Source organism: Chaetura pelagica, unplaced genomic scaffold (assembly GCF_000747805.2).
Source record: "Chaetura pelagica isolate M959 unplaced genomic scaffold, ChaPel_1.0 scaffold235, whole genome shotgun sequence".
NCBI lineage: Eukaryota > Metazoa > Chordata > Aves > Apodiformes > Apodidae > Chaetura > Chaetura pelagica.
In genome coordinates, this window is record NW_009953215.1 from 775,280 (window position 1) to 795,251 (window position 19,972).

Below are 19,972 nucleotides of genomic sequence, written 5' to 3' on the forward strand. Positions count from 1 at the left end.
TTCTTTTTTTTTTTTTTTAATATATTCACAGCAGCTAGAACGTATGCATTTTTAGAAGGAAAAATATAAGATTTATTCCTCAGCAGTCTACTTTGTACAGTGTACATTCAGAACATAATGCAGATGAAATTTGATTCAGTAGCATAAAGACCTGTTAAAATTACTTTACATTACTTGGCTGTGTAAGATAAATCATAAAGAAAGCATAAAGTCAGTGGTTTGTAACCAGAGACTTAAACAATACTCTAAAAGAAAGCTTTAGAATTAGGAGATATATGAGCCCTTGCTGAAAGGGTCGAGGAAAACTGAGCTACAGAAGGAATAAAAAACAGGTAAATGAGCTGAGATCACTAGTAGGGAGACTATTTTTCAATGCTGTTTTCAAGCCTTAATTTGTCTGGCTTATCCAGACACGTGCAATTGCCTTTTTACTTGAGTATGTGAGTGAGAACTGTGCCATTGCAGTCAAAGTTTGTTATTTTTCTGACAGAATTTTCTGAAGAATGCATGATAGGCTGATGAATGCAGTAACTGCTTATATATTGACAAAGACAGAAAGAGGCTGTATTTCTTCAGAAGCAAGAAAATCTGGTCAAAGTTCTGTAACTGTAGTCAAAGAAAGTACTTGTGCAGGGACAAGAGCCTGACATCAAGCCCTTCACTTCTGCCAGATGGATCTGAAACCTGTAACTGTGAAGCAAGGAATCACCATGCTTATTTCTGCCTGATCCAGAAGTGGGTTCAGAATCCGGTATTGATTTGATAATTTAATCAAATGACGCTTGGGCATTTATAATGTGTTGCATTTTACTGGAGTTTAATTTTACACAAATTTAAACCATTTAGTAATTGCTATTGAATTCTATGTTGATTTGAGGAGTAAGAATGGTAAAAGCTTTGGTTCACTTGATCACATTGAATCTGTTCTCTTTTCATAAGAATAGTCTGATGTTTGGATCCAAATTGTTCTCTAACACAGAGTTCTTAATATCCTGCTGTTTTGAAACCGTACTTTATCAGTCTCATAATTGACTTTTAGATCCATTACAACAAAAAAAATCAATCTGAATATAAATCTCAGTCATCCACAGGCTAAAATGGCTGAGATTTCCATCCCAATTTTTTCAGTTCTTCCACATAGCTCAATAAAGAGGTCTGGAAGAAACCCACATCTCCAAGTTTATCAGTGATGTTGGCAAGAGGAGAATTTGAGGAGAAAAGTTTTAAGAAAGCTTAAGGAAGAACAGTGACTTAGAAAACAGTGTTAAGAGCCTGTAAACAAACAAAAAAATATATTACAGATTTATGTTCTGGGTTAGATGTGATGTTGCTCTGTAGTTAACTGTATTGTGTACTATATAATTTTACAGCAGGGGAGAAGGAATTTTCTTGTGTTGTCTTAGTAAAACCTCAAATAGAACAAAAAAGTATGAGGTGATAAATGATCTTCTTGTTTCTCTTAATGGAAAGTTAATTTTTAACTTAAAATTTTTCAGTTTTAAAATAGAAGGAACAATGAGAGAAATTGAATAAATAATACATTAGTCTTAGATTAACAATAGTAGACTTTTAGTTTTATTCTATACTTACCATATCCTTGCTATACAGTCACATAAGTGTTTTTTTGTGTTAGTTTTCCCAGCTGAAAAACTTACAGTCTCTACCATGATCTTTTCCAGGGTTCCCTCTGTGATTTTCTCTTCCTGAGAGTTGAGTCAGAGGGTTTTTTCTGAGCTGCTGGAGTGAATGATGACAATTCATCTTATAATATTCAGATGACACAGTAAAAGCTCTTGAGAAAACAAGTTAGGATGAAGCCTTTTAATCAAATTTACTAGAAAGCATTCTGCACGAACAAAAGGGAAAGACTGGTGTGGAGTGCTGGAAAATGAAATAAATTAGAAACCTGTGCACAATTCAAACACAGAGGAGCAATCTTTGTCTTAACATCTTATAAGGAATTAACAGGGCTGAGCAATAAAGTACTGTTCACACTCACACATGCATGGCTTAAGATATTATCCCTTTAATTAGTCAGCATGGGTGAGATACTTCCAAACTAATTATGAATTTCATCAGACATCACCTGGTTTTAATCTCTGGAAAAAGATGTCTGCTGCTTTGCAGATTGGGATTCAGAACAACAATTTGCATGAAAGGCTAATCAATGTAAAGAAGCTTCACAAATTAATACAAGCTCCTGATTTTATTCAGCTAATATTTTGGACACATGAGTATTTCAATACAAGTGGCAAGGTTGTTTTTCACACAGCATGAATAATACCACCCTATTTTGCAATAACACCATTTAAATATAACAGCCTTAACCATCTTTGAGATGTAAGTAAAACATTCTGTTACAAGGTCAGTTGGAGCAATTGAAATTTAATGGACAATCACAACAGACAGCAGTATTTAACTGTTTGATTGTGATCCTTGCAAGGAATTTTGTTTCCAGATAGCTTAGCTATCTAACAATCAAATTTCAGATTTATTTTTTGATCAGTTTTCATTTTCTTTAAAATGATGACAGAGCTGGAAAGACTAAAAATACCCCAAAGGAAAAGACATCTCAGAAATGCTGAAGATATAATTCTGATAAGGAATGTATCTAAGGCCAGTAAATGCAAGAGACAGTCTAAAAAGTGTGACTGATGACATGTAATGGCATTATCATTGTAGATTTACTATTGTAACCATGGATAAATCAGAACTAATCAACAAACAATCACACATTCTGCTGTAGTTGTTGGTTTTGCTTGTTTTGTTTTGTTTGTTTTGTCGTTTAATCTGATTTAATTAACTACCTACATTGATCAGTACACAATTACTCTGCATATGAAGCAAAAGGAAAAATTATTTTGGTAAAACCTGAGATCTTTCTCTCTTCTGCCTTAATTACTGGACCCTTTATCCTAGTCTCCTAAACCAGATATGAGATCTAAGAAAAGAGCCTAAGGAGCAGAAATAAGATTGCTGACAAGTGGTTGTGACTTGGAAGACATTTAAGGGTCAACTGAAAAAAAGAAAAATCAAGACGAATTAGAAATTGCAAGAGAGAACATAAAATTCTGGAAGTCAAGTAATGAGGAAGCAGAAGGAAAGACTAAAACAGCAAATCAACACTTCAGCTCAGCTTTCTGTCTGTAGACTGATGGTAGAAAGGGAAAGCAGAAGGGTTAATGTTAACCACAGAATCATAGAATGTCTTGGGTTGAAAGGGACCTCTAAAGGTCATCTAGTCCAACCCCTCTGCAATAAGCAGGGACATCTCCAACTAGAACAGATTGCTCAGAGCCCCATCAAACTTTGAATGACTTCAGGGATGGGGCCCCAACCACCTCTCCAGGCAACCTATTTCAATGATCCATCACCCTCATATTAAAGAACTTTTTCCTAATGTCCAACTTAAATCTACCCTTCTCTAGCTTAAACCCCTTACTCTTCTTCCTAATGTTACATGCCCTAGTGAACAGGTCTTCCCCAGCCTTCTTATAGGCTCCTTTCAGGTATTGGAAGGTTGCTATAAGGTCCCTGCAGAGTTTTCTCTTCTTCAGGCTGAACAACCCTAACTGCCTCAGCCTGTCTTCATAAGAGAGATGCTCCAGTCACCTGATCATTTTTGCTGCCCTCATCTGGACATACTCAAACAGGTCCATTTCCTTCCTACATTGGGGGCTCCAGAGCTGGACACAGTACTCCAGGTGAGATCTCACCAGGGCAGAGCAGAGGGGCAGAATCACCTCTCTCAACCTGCTGGACACACTTCTTTTGATGCAGCCCAGGATACAGTTGGCCTTCTGGACTACAATTGCACATCAGTGGCTCATGTCTAGCTTTTGACCCACTAGTACCCCCAGGTCTTTTACCACAAGGCTGTTCTCTAGAATGTCTTCCCCCAGCCTGTAGTGATATCTCTGGTTGCCCCGCCCAGGTGCAGGACCCTGCACTTGGCCTTGTTGAACCTCATGAGGTTCACCTGGGCTCACTTCTCCAGCTTGTCCAGGAATGAGAGGCTGAAACCAACATGATTACAGCTGAGCTAAAAGCAGAGATTAAAGGCTACATCTATTCTGCAGGGAAAAAAACAAACATGAGGCACACCATACATTCAAGATGTTGACTTCCTTTGTAACAGCTGTATGTCCTGTCCTGCTTCTAAGCAACTGAGCTTATTTTGTTCAGATAAACCAGTCACAGTTCTTTGTCCTGAAGAGATGGTCATGTCGATTGTTGCTACAGCTCCAGCTTCTGAAGTTAATGTATCACTTGGGTGACTATGTGTTTTAAGCATGGACAAAAGAAAAGGAAATAAAAAAATGTTGACATTTCAAGCAACCTGCTCATTTTGTTCTTCCAAAAAGACTAAGCTGGGAGCCCCAAGCTGTCCAGGTTACAAGATCCTTCACAATGTCTGCTGGTTCCATCAAGAGTGTGCTTTAGGTGCTCATATACTCATTGCATCCCTTAGCATTAAGTACCTGATTAAAACAAAGCACAGAGTTTCTTATTTTCCAGATGAGGCATTAGGTGATTTCTGCTTGTGTTGTTCTATTCAACCCATGGTTGCTGCACACTGGAGGTTGGGCAGCACCCACTGACCTGAGGTGGGGAGCACACTGCTGCAGAGCCCTATTTCATACATTTCTCCATTATCCAGTTCCTAGCAGTAATTTGGGAATCATAAAATATAGGACATAGAGAGTTTTCCCGTAACTCTGTCTGCCCTGCCACTGGGCATAAAACCAAGTGTGGTGCAGCAGAATTCTCACTGTCACTGCTGGAAAGTACTCATGTGAAAACTAATTAACTGGGCTGCCTTCAGGAATAGGCCATGTTTTTTTGGGTTAGAAATTTTAGTTGTTCCAGCCTGTACCCACTGGATGAGATAACACATTTGGGAAAAATCCAAGTTTTCCATTGTCTTGCCAATAACAGCTCTTTGAGATTCAAATGGTAACTTAAACAAAAAACCCCCAAACTATGCTACCTTCTGTCGTTCTGCAGTTCATTGCCTCCAGTTTGTTTCTGTCCAAGGTATTTCAGCACCCCACATCAAAACGAAAAGATGCAGTTTCTCTATCTACATCCCCAGTGAGATCATGCTATTACATTTCAGCCATTCCAAGTAAATCTCTCACAGGCTCCAAGGCAGTTTTTTACAATTATAGATCGTGTACAGCTTATTTAAATAGCTACTTATGGCCTGAAACTCTGCTTTTTGTCTAGATGTGTGAATCTGTACAAAACTGCCTTGTCTTTATGACTAATTCTTTCAACAGCTGCCACAAAGAGGACCACAGGCTTAGTGTCATCTCTCACAAATCCAGCAGCTGATACTCAACTAGGCAGCAAGCTTTATCACCAGCCTATCCTAACAGACAGAGGCAGTTTTTCCCTCTGTGGAAATGTCCTAAGTGGAAACTACTTCTAGTATTTTACCAATCTGATGGTGAATGCAGACCAAGTAAGCTTGGTTCCATAAATTTTTTTCTACTCTTTCAATAAACTATCAGGCACCTTAGCAAGCTGAAGAAGAGTGCGCTGGCTACAGTTGTGATTGCTGGTTGCCTGCCTGCCTTTCTGACTCCCTACCATATGCTTTTTCTATGCAGCAAATCTGCTGGCAATTACAAGCTCCTTGGAGTTTGTTAATGAATAACAGATCTAGATTTATGATCTTTCAGAGGAAAACTTCAATTTCCTCCTGGCTTCCTCCCTCCCACTGCATATTCACATTAGCAGCCAGAGAAAGAGAAAACACATTTTCCTACGAATCTCTTATCATATCTTCCTAAACCATATGAAGATGAACGTGCTACCATTTTCAGGGGGAAAAAAAAAAAAAAAAAAAAAAAGCAGTTGCAGTGATGTTTAGTTTCCTTTGCTGCTGTTGGACAAGAAACAATGATAACAGAAGCAATAACTAAAACCTTGTCTTCCATTTTACCATACACTATATACATTATAAATGCATTCTTAGAAAAAGTAGCATTTACAGATGAGTGCAACTGACAAATTTGACTATTTATTAGGAATTATGGGTTCTAATCTATACTTGCTCCTCCTTTTATTCCTGAAATGCCCAGAGTTTGTGATACCTGAGGATGACAAAGACTGAGGAGCCTACACAGGTGTGGCAGCTTTTTCCATAGAGCAGCAAGTAGCCCACTTGGTCACAGCTTGGACAGAATGGTGCTGCCTTAAAAAGGAGCACTGTGATTTTTCAACTCCAAGTATAAACAAGGAGTAGGATGGAAAATATCACCTCTTTGAGAAATGTCAGTGTTCTTCTTCAAGGGCATTTTCTTCTGCTTAAGAGGCCAGAAGCAGGGTACAGGCCAAGGTATAGATTTTAAATGTGATAAAATCTGTGTGGGCCTGCATTATGACAACTGTAAAAGCCTGATATTCCCACCAAATATTTTAGAATTGCCTGAGATTTTTAAACTTAAACAAAATCCTTCTATATAGCCTTACACAGACTAAGGAAAACAAAAATTATCAGCACATATGAAGAATGCTTTTTTTTAGTGTTTTGGAAATCATGAGTGCACTTGAAAATATTTTTTTTATCTTAAAGGTACAGTAGTCTAGAATATACAACAAAATAATAAAAATGTTTTTTTTCTGGAAGTGGTTGACCTTCACTCCCAGAAATTCATTTGAGTTATTGTCAATAAAGTTCTAATAGTTAAGATCCATTTAATCTGAAGAATTACTATTGATCTCTATTAGGAAAACAAAGAACAGTAGTCTGGGCTCAGAACAACAACAGCTCTTTCATTTTATTACTGGCTCTTCAAAGCCTCTGTCTTTTGAGACAATTATCCTAATACAGTATTGAAGGACTTAGACTCAAGAGGAACTTAATCTGACATCAAATTGATGATTGTGTTTACAGTTACACCCATACAGTGGTATTTTATAGGAAATAGTTTGGAAGAGGATTGTTGGGTTACCCAACTGATGTAAAGTTTTAATGAAGTATAGTACATATTGTATTAATTCAGCAAGAAGAGAGTAAACTTTACTACATCCATTAGTATGTAGACTTTACTGTACTACTGAGCTACTTACCAAATGGTTTTCCTGCTACACTTTCAAGTTAAGAATGTGAAACTAATTGGTTTCTTTAGTTGGTTGACTGTTTGATTGGCTGGCAACATTTCAACTCTCATCAACGCAAAACCAGAAAAGTCACCTTTTGACAATTCACAACTATTATTTTGGATTTTGAAAACAGTAAGGCTTTAGTAAAAGCCTTTACATTCAAATTGCAAGAAACTTCAATTTCTTTGAAATGCCAGAAGAAAACAAAAAAAAACCGAGCAAAATTAATAATCTGGTAAAACTAAAATAAATTAACTAATTTTCCACATCACTGAATCTAACTGCCATCAAAAAACAGTTTAGTTAAAACAGCTTTCCTATACGCTCCAAGTGAGAAGCAATATCTTATGCATATTAAGAAGCTTAGTTCCTCAGTTCAAATCTGCATGTCCATTTTCCCTGTTCATGAGCTGAAAATAGACTTGTGGGGAACGGTCCATCTTCTTCCCCCCCACATAAGACTAAACAAAGAATGCCTTTCAAGTCAGCAAAGCGAGAGTGACGCCTTTTCACTGATTCACTCAAGGACAGAATGAACAGGCCTCTTGCCCTACCAGATAAGTGCAGAGCAAAGAAGCAGCACAAGGGTTGCAGAAATATAAACAATAGATTAAAAACTGCTTCTAACAGAATATGTACCTGGCCCATGGTGATTGGCTAATTCAGAAAGTACTTTCTCGAACAGTGGTCTCTGGTCCATAAAAAGAGAGCAGAATCTGCTCTGTTTCCTGCCTGCCTGGGACAAGACCCCGCTGCAGCACCTGAACCTGCCTGAGTGCCACTCCGCTGCGAGGAGAAGCAGAGAGGGGTGGGCGCCTCCTGTGCCCGCTCCCGGGGACCCTGCCTGCCCAGCCTGGACTGAACCGGACCGGAGAAGCCAGGACTTCTAACAACTGCGCTACGGAAGGAAGGAGGGTAAATATACCTATACGTACACACACACACACACACACTCTTTAACTTTATTTACTGGGCTCAACTCCTACCTTTTCACTCCATTGATTTACACCTCTCCTTCAGAGTGTGCCTTCACAAACCTTAGTGCCTTTGAATCCCTTTTCCAATATACGTACCTAGCTAACCTTTCCTGAACCTTGATCTCTTAGTTTGTATTGTCCCTTAATAAATTGATTAATTGCAAACTAAACATTGGTCTCAGTAACAATTTGTGAGCGTGGTGGGAGGGTACTTTAATCTACCCTCTTAGAAACGAACCCTCAGCGGCCGTTACTCTGGGAGAGGTGGATGCTTGGGCTTTTTAACAAACCTCTCCTCACTCAGGGGGGAAGTCGCAAAAACATCCCGACAGCCGGTAGCCCTCCGGTACAAGACTTCAGAAAACCTTTGTGTTTAACTGAGTATGAAACTTCTTTTTCTGTATAAAACTAAAAATTTCTGTGTAATAATATTAATAAAATAACATGTTCAATAATAAATGCAATCAGTAATTCTAGTAATCATTATTTAAGGGTATTTATTTTTTTAAAATGACACATAAAACATAAGTTCTTACACAGCTGGGAAAACTCCTCAGTGCTTTGGAAACATGCCCTTCCACCTTTACATATGTAGCAGATCCTACTGAACTAGAAGGCACCAGGTTTGTTACACTGTATTCTTTCTGCATATCTTTTCCATCTCTGAAGCAATGCTAGATCATCTGTAAGAAAACCTCACTAGTTTTGTAGCTGGCCTGAGCAGCTGTGAGCAGCTCAGTTCCCCCTAACTTGGATACTGCTGCATCCATTGCACAATCAACCTTTGAAAAACGTGGGCTGAGACCTGGTGCTGTACTTCTGGAGAGTGCACCACGGAGTGTTTAGAAGTGAAGCTCAAGTAAGGGAAAGCCTGAGCAGCTTTGTGACACTGGGCAGCTCTCTTCAGCTGTCACAGCACCTGATAGAAACTGGACAGTTCTCCCCTCTGCATAATGAGCTGCTATCTTCTTTGCTGCACTGCCGGGCCACCTCCAGCTCTCTGGGTCTACTAACAACTTTGGCAAAAAATGTCTTTATCACTTCCATGGCATTTTTGACATCTAGAGTGTTGAAGACATCTCCACAATAGATAAGATACTGCCACCAACAAGGTCTTAAGCATTTTAGATTCATCATTAAAAGACCCATAAAAATATGCTGCTGCTCATATGACAAAAGTCAAGTGTTAATATTTAAATGGTTGTATGTTTTAGTACCTTTTCTGCCAAAACGTCATTTTACTTGATGTTTCTTGTGTTTACACTATGTTTGAGTCAGCTGTCATCAGGAACTCATGCTGATCTGCAAACAAAAGTAGACAGTCTGCTAACAAAACAGAACAGATATGTAGATTGAAAATGATTTCTCTTTCATTTAAGGCCAAATTGGCTAAGACCAGCCTCCAAAATGGAAGATGTGTTAGTCAACAATATCTCTCACCATCATTTATTAATTCAGGCCTTGATTATTCTATCAGAGTCAAACTAGCAGTGCATCTATGGTTATACATACAGTGTTTGTAATAAATCACAATGATTTGTCAGTTAGTTTAAATAGCTATTTGCATAATAAATAATGTACATAATCTATGATACTAGCAATATGGACATAGGACTGCCAAATATTTTCCTGCAGAACTGTTTTTCTTCTCTTTTTACTCTCCAGGGCAAGGAATCTTTAAGCCAGCTTTATTTAATTCTCCTCATAACTAAGGAACTTGTTTTTTTCTGCTTCATTGAAGAAGACATCTTTTCACAAACTCAGACTTACTTATCCAACCTGGTTTTCCTATAATCCTTTCATCTTTCTCTGAGTAAGATTTTTCCAAAAGAAAAGGAGAGAACATGACATAATCTTATCCATCTTGTGGCTATTTTTCCTTAGGCAGTGGCTTTTTTCCTTGTCACAGTTGCAGAGTTTTCTCGACCTATCTTCATGCCTCACATTTTCACTTGAACCTGAAGGCATTTTTTTGCAACTTTTGAATGCGCATCCACATGCTCTCTCACATAAAGATGGGAGAGGTCTGAACTGCATCCCCCAATATTTCTCATTTGTTCTGGAGGAGTCAGCTCAATAAGCTCACATTACCCACTCTCTATTTGCAAGTCTGCAGAAGCTTTATGCTCTGTTCTGTGCTGCCCTTTCCAGGCCTTAGTAAAATAGGTCATTTAGGAGAAAGTACATCCAGGGGCTCCTTAGGTGAGCCTTTGTATGGGACTCAGAAGTGGACCTGCTTGCTGGTCTGTATGGAGCTGCTGGGAGAAAGAGCTGGCAGTAGAAAACCTGGCAAGGAATAGAGAGAGAGAGGGTGATGTAAAGCTGTTCAGACTTTGGGAGGAGGGAATGTCTCTCCTGAGCAACAGGCTGTTTTGTGCCCTCCTACAAGTCTTCACAGCTGTTTTCACCCCTTGGGAGATATCACCCATCTATCCCATGCTGAAACACAATTCTAAGAGCCTGCCCTCTTCCAGCCTTGTGATTGACCACCAGCACATGGCAGCCCATCATCTCTCCACAAGACACATCTTCAGCTGCAGAAGTTACTCTTACTCTCCCATACAGCTTAGCAGGCAGAGGACTGTTCTCCCTTCAAAGATAAAGATTGCCATACCCATTGAACATGTCCTTCCCACTTTATGAAGGACTTCAGTTGTAGGAGACATTCCTGCAGCCTTTACGAGGTGGGATGGCAGTTGCTGGGTAGGAGGGCAAAGGCAGACAAAGCTGCAGAGTAGATTCAGTGAAAAGCTTTGGGGAGTGCTGTAAGGTTGAGCTTCCAAAGTGAATGCAGCTCATGTGCATCAAAACTGCTCTGAGAACCAAAACACACAGGATAAATGAAAGCAGGGGATTTATTTCACAGCTTCACACTGCTCTGAACCAAACTGCAAATGCAGGCACAGCCTGCATTATCAAAGAAGAGAGAAGCAGCAGCTCAAAGGGGAAGCTCAGATGCAGGGTGTTCAGTGGTGCCTCTCATGCTCTACTGAGTTCACTGGGAGCTTAAGGCAATGTTTCTTTTAAGGCAACAGATATCTAAAAGGTAAAGGGAAAGTTTGGTGATTTGCTTCAAAGACTCCTTCTTCCTTAGCTTCCCTGTGTTGTGTTGTCATTTACTTATGCATCCCTGTATACTGCCCTCGTAAATATTCAGGACTGCAACCTGCAACTCCTGCCCATCCCTGACCCTCAGAGTGCAGAGATAAGGTGGTGGAGTAATGGGGCATAGTAAAGGGGCAGCTTTATGAGCAGCTCGGTGCTCAAAACATCCTAAGGGTGACACTGTGTGAAGGTAGACATGCATTTTTTATTCTTTAATTTCATAAATCCAAGGTTACTTTCACATTCTCCAGACACAGTGACTGAGGGACAATGGAAAATACAGAATTAGGATGGAGAAACAGTGGACCTTTTCAATGAAACACTTTCTATTTTGGAAACTGCTCATTTCTGAGAATTGCTAAGCAAAGGAAATGAGATCTCTCCTACCTTTTTATTTCAGGAACATGGGGGAAGGATGGAGAGCTACTTGGACTGCAACACCTGAGAAGTGAGTTAAGCCCTCTATTTCAAGGATAGGGAATAGTAGAAAAAGGCCTCTGCTCCTTGTGGAGATGGAAGATCCTCTTATAAAGTCTACTGTCTTCACTTTCCAGTTGCTAGTTTCTCACCTTTCTTGGCAATAAAAACTTTCCCCACTGGAGATTCACCAATTTCCTGGCTTATTCCCCTTTCCCTCCCTGTCTGTCACACATAAGTTTGCTTTTAGAGGTCAGTGTTAAAGGTAACTATTGCTGTGCTTTCTCCATTCAAGAATCAGCCAAGTTCTTGATAAAAAAGCTCCCTAAACCACTTTAGATAATGCAAATGTGTAGGCTCTGCCTTCACCCTTGGTGGCTGCATAAAGGATTTTGTGTTGAGCCCAAAACCTGGATATATCAGATATCAAATGTGAGTTTTAAGTAAAGGTTCTCATAACAGCCTGCAAAAGCAGGTAGAAACTCCTTGTGACAGGAAGTTTGGTTACTGTTGGTGTGTGTGACTGGATGGGTGTGGGAAGTTGTTTGTTCTGTACAGCCACTTTGTACCTTTTACTAAGCCTTTTTTTCCCTTTAAAGTCCAAAGCTCACCTGGAACATATGGATCTTGTTGAATTATAAAGTGGCTCAAGAAAAATATTTATGTATCTTTAAGATGAATTCTGCAAGCAGAAGGAAGGGCTTGTGTGTATTGAGGAAAATACACCCTATGATTACTTCATAATTAGCAATAAGTTACTTTACCAGTCTGTTTGTGAATCTTAAATTTTTTTTAATGCAACAGGATCATCATTGGTCAAGGTATGAGTATCTCCTTTGCAGTGAAGTAATATAATTATTATAAATGTAGACTCAGTTTTGGATTACGCATGTCTGTCAATAGCTAATATTTATAGTATCGACCTGGTGTTTGGGACAACACCTTAGAAGTCTAAGCTGCAATTGTATTGCATTAGATGGAGACGTCAGAAATCTATTTCATAGGAATTTCTCCAAATTACTAAAAATTTACTCAGAAATATAAATATTTCTCACAGAATTCAGAAATTCCATTGAGAAATAATTACACAGAAGTTTCTTTCAAGTTTTCAAAATGAAATTGATGGGCCCATGACCATTTTTAGCTACTTGATTTTCTGGCACCTAACTGTGCAGCATCTATAAAGGCAGTGGTGGGAGGAAGCATATGAGTTATGGAAGCAGAGAAGCAGACCTGCTACCAAAGAACAGACTTAATTAACTGGTTAACTGTACAGTTTTTTAAAAGAAAATATATTATGATCAGCATATTCCTGTTGAAGACTTCTCTCTTCATCATTTTCTAGTAGAAGACTATTTCCCTGAAAAATTTATGATTAGCTAATTAGGAAAAAAACAGGTTAACTTTTTCCCTAAAGAAGCTTGATAGCTTTGTAATTATAGAACTACTGTCAAGTATACCTTAAGCATGAATCTTTAAGAAGCTTCAGGTAGACAAAGGAACATTATTTGAAAATTAAAACCTTGAGCCAGTTTTTAGTGCCTTTTCCTTTGTGCTATTGAAATTTAGCTTAAAGACACTTTAATTATTTCTCTCTGAATCTGGAGGTGATGTTGGAATAAAATTTCATGTAAAAATGATGTCATGAAATCATAATTATAGAAGTGTAAAATAAGACAGACTGATTTTGGTTGTAGCTATTGAGACATTACCCATTATTGTCCAAATAGATGAATAATTATTTGTACTGTTTCCTGTGCTCAGCCAAAGTTAAGTACCAGGTAGAGTGGATGGAGAAGCAAACACTGAAAATGTAGAAGTAAGTGTTAACTCATTCTGAAAACAAATAGTGGTGCTGCAGAGCCTTCACAACTAATGGCTGTGCCATGTGCATTTTATTAAGAGAAAAGATTGTCCCTCTTAGACAAGGTGTTGTGGAAGTGCAGACTTATGTGTCTGTTAATGCGCTTTTTGTATGAGTCTGATAGGGAAATAAATGTGCCGTGCTCCAGGTGAAGTCCTGGCACAAATGCCAGAGATGGTGGGACAAAAGACCTTGCTGGGTGAGGGCTGGGTGCCTCAGCAACTGAAAGGCAAAACATCTGGGGTGCAGGGAGGAGGAAGGGGTGCTGGGAGGGCTCAAGAGGCACGGAGCAATCCCAGACCAAAGCACAGGGGTGGAGCTCACATGCAGTAGCTTGCTGTGGGGAAAGATGTCACTGGGAGGATGCAAGTGACATTCAGCAGTTTTTTGGGGGATATCCTGGTGGTGGAGGGGTTCAAGGGTGTTTTGAGGTGCTGTAGGAGATATTGGAGGACTGGAATGAGAGCCTTCCAAGAATGTCCCCCCCCAACCCACCCCACTTTGTCTCCCCCGTGTCCCCATAGCTTTTTCTGGCTCCTGCCAGTGTTTGCAGGTGCCACAATGCCAAAACCAGAGCCAGAGTCTCATCCTACTACTGTGGGAAGAGAGAAACTTGGGATGATGGAGACTGGAGGCGGATGGAAAGCAATTGCTGCCATTCCTGCTTTTGGGGGATATCCTGGTGGTGGAGGGGTTCAAGGGTGTTTTGAGGTGCTGTAGGAGATATTGGAGGACTGGAATGAGAGCCTTCCAAGAATGTCCCCCCCCAACCCACCCCACTTTGTCTCCCCCGTGTCCCCATAGCTTTTTCTGGCTCCTGCCAGTGTTTGCAGGTGCCACAATGCCAAAACCAGAGCCAGAGTCTCATCCTACTACTGTGGGAAGAGAGAAACTTGGGATGATGGAGACTGGAGGCGGATGGAAAGCAATTGCTGCCATTACTGCTGAGGAGGTTGCCTGCACAGCAGGAGCAGTTTCTGTCCCTCCTTCTTGCTTGCCCCTCAGTACTGAGAAGAAAAGACTTGCAGATAAGCCCTTTCCTTCTCCCTCTCCCAGGGCACAGAGAAAACTGCTTAGAGAACAGAGGCAGCCTCCTCAGCTCATTTGTCAAGAGCAGCAGGTGATGTGCTCTGTCCTACATCAGGTCACTGAAAGTGTCTCAGGCTTTTAAAATTTCTCTTCTTTTTCTAAGCTTCTGACATGTATTACTGTGTTGTCTACCTTATGCTCTGACATGGTAGAGATGAAACAAATTAATAGCAGCTTTGAATTTTTAAGAATGTGGTTTCTTGCCAGCAGTGGCTGGAGAGGATGAGTTTTCTGAAATGGCTCTCACCCAAATTATTTACATCTCAAGCAACTCCTCCGAGCAGCACTCCCGGACTCACAAGTGTGGTTTGCTCTTGCCCTTTTATGCTGCTATGGAAGTGTCCAGAGACACTGCCTGGTCATTCTTGGGGGCACCTGCAGAAATCTTAGAGTAATTTATCCTCAGGAATGATCTAAGCTAGGGGAAAAAAACTGTGAGTTGCTATGGCAAGTCTGCTTCACACAGGTAAAGGCACTATTTTTCAAACTGCTGAAGACTGTGAAAATAAATGTTTCCAATGGCTGTTGTTTTTTTTTCCTTGTAGCCACATACTCATGGCCTGGTCATGCTGATAAACATTATATCTAATAATCAGACACATTTTGATTCCTATCTGCTAATCTATTTAGGCAAATTTAGATTTCTGCTTGCTAGAGAAGGATTTGACCCATATTAAGTATACAACACTTGGGAGATAGCCAGGTATTTATGCTGTGGGCCCTTGGGAACCACCAATAGAAAAAGCAATCAGTGGATAAAGAAAGATTAACCACTTTTCCACTACTTTACTGCTTCTATATATTTCTATCTATCTGAAGTTGTGCAATTCAAAGGAGCATTAGCTACCAGTATGAAATTGCAGTGTTACTGTTTGTCTGCTGCATAAAGGCAGCTCTTGAAATGAATTAAGTTATGATGACTACAGATCTAATTGACCTGAATTTCTTCTGCAAGCATGACCTTTGCTCTTATTCAATAAAAAGAAATGTGTGCTCTTCTACTGGGGCGCTCTTTGACTAGGTTATCTGTGTTTCAGATGGTTGTGGTTGCTGAGGCTGAATGGTAGGTAATTTCCCTGTCCTACACAATGACAATGTTTAAAATAGTTTTAAAATTCCTATTCAAAATTTCTAGAAATTATAAGACAACACCGTTGAGGAATAAGATCAAAAGCATGGGAAGGACATGTTCTGAACAGTGCCATGGCTGCTTATACCCTGGTTATTTTCTCTGCATCTTGTTCACTAGTTTTCTTTTTTCATTTGATTGGAAATCTAGAATGAACCTTTTCTAGGAAAAAAAACTGAATAAAAAATTGCTTAATTGAAAAATTCCTAACTAACTAACTAATTCCTGGCTTTACAGGACAGGTTTGGCAACATAACACAGGTTGTTTGGATTTGGCCTTTAATGCAGCCTTAAATGTCAACTTTACAAAATCTCAGTAATGCATGCACTGAAAACATTAGCAGTAATATTCCAGTTTAAATGATGATGTTGGTAATTTCTTCATGCTGTGTAGAAAAAAAAAAAACAAAAACCTCATTAAATTATTTTGTCTGTGAGATGAATTTGCAGGTACTTGTAGGATCAGCTAAAGAATACATGCCATTCTGATCTCTTCAGTGATCTCCTTGCTGCTTACATGGCAAAGACTTGCTTTATCTTTAGGTGTTCCTCATTTTAGTGTCCAAAGACCTCAAACAACCTAAGTAATTGTGACACAGGAAAACACAATCTAGGGAACCTGTCACATGCTTTTCTTTCAGCTGCTTCAGAATACAAAAAAAAAACAGGAGCTCATTTCACAGAATCACAAGATCATCAGAGTTGGAAGGGACCTCTAGAGATCATCTAGTCCAACTCCCCTGCTAAAGCTGGATGGCCTAGAGCACATTACTCAGGACTGCATACAGGTAGGATTTTAATATTTCCAGAGAAAGGGACTCCACAACATCCCTGGGCAGCCTGTTCCAGTGCTCTGTCACCCTCACTGTAAAGGAGTTTTTCCTCATATTTAAATGGAACCTCCTGTGTTCCAGCTTGTGCCCATTGCCCCTCAGCTTGTCACTGGGAACTACTGAAAAGAGTCTGGCTCCATCCTCCTTGCACCCACTGCTTAGATACTTATAGGCATTGAAAAGGTCTCCCCTCAGCCTTCTCTTCTCCAGGCTGAAGAGTCCCACCTCTCTCAGCTTTTCCTCATAAGAGAGATGCTTCAATCCCCCAGTCATCTTTGTTGCCCTCTGCTGGACTCTCTCCAGTAGTTCCCTGTCTCTCCTGAATTGGGGAGCCCAGAACTGGACATAGTATTCCAGATGTGGCCTCAACAGGGCAGAGTAGAGGGGGAGAATGACCCCTCCCCACCTACTGGCCACACAGTTCCTTATGCAACCCAGGATTCCATTTACTTTCTTGGCAACAGAGGCAAACTGCTGGCTCATGGATAATTTACTATCTACTAGGACTTGCAGATCCTTCTCCTTGGAACTGCTTTCCAGCAGGTCCAACCCCAACTGGTACGTGGTGTTCTTTCTCCCCAGCGGCAGGACCTTATAGTTGCCCCTTGTTGAACCTCATTTGGTTCTTCTCTACCCAGCTCTCCAGCCTGTCCAGGTCACACTGTCTGGCAGCACATCCTTCTGGAGTGTCAGCCACCCCTCCTAGTTTTGTATCATCAGCAAACTTGCTGAGGATACACTCTGTCTCCTCATCCAGGTAGTTGATGAACATGTTGAACAAGATCAGATTGAGTATTGGCCCCTGGCGGACACTGCTGGCTATAGGCCTCCAACTCAGCCCTGCTCCATTGATCACAACTGTCTGAGTTGTGTCACACAGCCAGCTCTCAGTCCACCTCACTGTCCACTCCTCTAGCCCACACTTTCTGAGTTTCCTAATGAAGATGTTATGGAAGATAGTGTCAAAAGCCTTGATGAATTCAAGGTAGATAACAACCACTGCTCTGCCCTCATCTAGCCAGCCAGTTACAACATCACAGAAGGCAATCAGGTTGGTCAAGCAGGATTTCCCTTTGGTGAATCCATGCTGACTTCTCTCAATTACCTTCTTTGCATTCAAATGTTTTGAGATGATGTCTAACAACGTTTGATTTGTTCCCACAACATTTCCAACATACTCTGCAGTGAAAAACAAACATTCAAAAGATTTTACTGTCTGGCCAGAGAAGGAAAATGCTGAGACACCATGAACATTTCTACACATGTCAGAAGACAGACATGAACTTACTTTTCTTCTATGCTTTAAATTGCTTGGACGTGGTACAGCTGCACCAGTGAGTGAAGACCTGCCTCAGCACCTGAAACACACTTGAACATCATGCCTCAGCTCAGCAGCTTTTGGACCAAAACTGGCCTGGGTCTAGCTGGACTGGAGATCAGGAGATGGCCTGGGGTTTTGCCAAAACTCTCCTTCCTATCACGAATGTGACTGAAATCAAGACAGAGACCCCTAATAATTGACGGAAACCCACAATAGTTTTCACCATCTCAGGGATAGTTTGTGCTTCATTTCCTGTGACTCTCTTGTTGCAGCATCTAGACCTTAACTTAGGGTATGTTAAGTATAGTAACATGACATTTAGTGCATAATTTAACATATCCTTATGAGAAATTATCTTCTTAAATCATGGTCTTTATTCATGGAGTTACTGTTTGCAAAGACATTTTGTGCTAGTGAACTTTTTTTTTTTTTAAAAAAAGGTTCAGTTCCCTCCATTTAATTTATTCATAATCTGCAAACCATTTTTTATATAATAAAAATATATCAGCAATTATTCCTCAAAGTCCCATTTTTAGTGGAAGTCTATTATGCTGTACAGCTAGTACTCAATTATTCTGCATCTCTTCATAGTGATGGCAATTCTTTATTGAGAAATTTTAATATGAATGTGTTTTGTAAAGCAGTCTCTTTCTCCTTGCCCTGTATAAATTAACAGTGCAATGGCAGAAAGCAACCTTTGGCTCTACACGTACTGCTGAGCATATCTGCACTGCGCCCAACCAAGGCGTTGGATGTCCCTGGAGGCCAAAGGGTGACACAGAAAGCTCTCTATGAAAGAGGCTTAGAAATTCCACAGAGCCATGTGTGGGGTGACATAGGTAAGGTGGGAAGGTGAGCAGGGAGAATGGTGAGGGCAAGGTCTTTGCAGCACCAGACTTTCCCTCAATACCTTTTCCACTGAACGTCAATCTCAAGCCTCAGGAAGGGGATGGTGACTGGAAAGATACATGTGGATGGTAACACAGGGATAGACTTTGACTAGATTTGACCAAAAGAGGATTAAGAGTGAATGTGTCATAATCCAAAATCCAGAATCATGTTCCCATTTTAAGAGGTAATTAACTGTAATTTATAGAGAGTGAAAAATACTGATCTTGTGCAGTGTCAGAACCCTTTCACATTTCTAGAACTGATTAAATATATTTTATTTGCCTTGTTTCTCTTCACTTACTGAAGTTTGCTGCTTAGAATCCAGAAGTCTTTTATCCTTACATATGTGTTCAAAGAGATACATTTCAGTTAACTGGAATGAGCACATCTATATTTAAAACAAAGGTCTATCACTGTCATCCCAAAATAAAATAAGTAATAGCAAAACCATTAGCTGCTGTTAAAGCCTTGACAAGCAACACTGCAGCAAAAGTTTTCCCTAAGACACCGTAGCCAACTCTCAGGATCTGTGCTACTGCTGACCAGTTGTAGCTCTCACTTCAGCAGCCAGAAGTGTAAGAGCCATCACTTCCAGATCAGCATTTAGTGCCACCGATGAGAAGAGGAGAGGGTCAGATTAAGACCTTGTGCTACACCTGCCAAGTGTTGGACAGAACTTTATCAGAAACCTTAGAATTTAACAACTGCATGATACAGCTTGTCTCCTCCTAGAATGTAATTTAATTATTGATCAAAAAAACTTGCTCTTGAAACACAAGGTCTACATGTCACTTACATTCAGGTCAGAGTAAACGTGACTGGGATATAAAGAGTATGTGGGTGTTGTCATTGTTTTTATCCTGTATGTCACATTTCAATGCGACCATGACTCCTGAGTGCAGCTATGGCTTTACACTTCATGGGCTGTCATGGATAATTATGATGAAGCTGTTTCTTTAAATTACTCCAGAGTGTGTTTGTGCTGCAAAATAAAAGAAGGCTGAAAAGAGTTTTTATACTGGACCCCTGCTTGTCTGACCTCAATATTAACTTACTCCCCAATTCTCATGCAGAGTCACGTCAGCTAGCTTTCTTCAAAGACAGTTTAGAGGTAGTTCATTCCAAGGATGAATCCCAAAAGGCAAGTGTTGCCAGGACTGAACTATATTTGACTCACTAGAGTCTTGCAACACTTCTCCAGAAAACTTTGGTGTCTCTCATACCTTTGTGCCA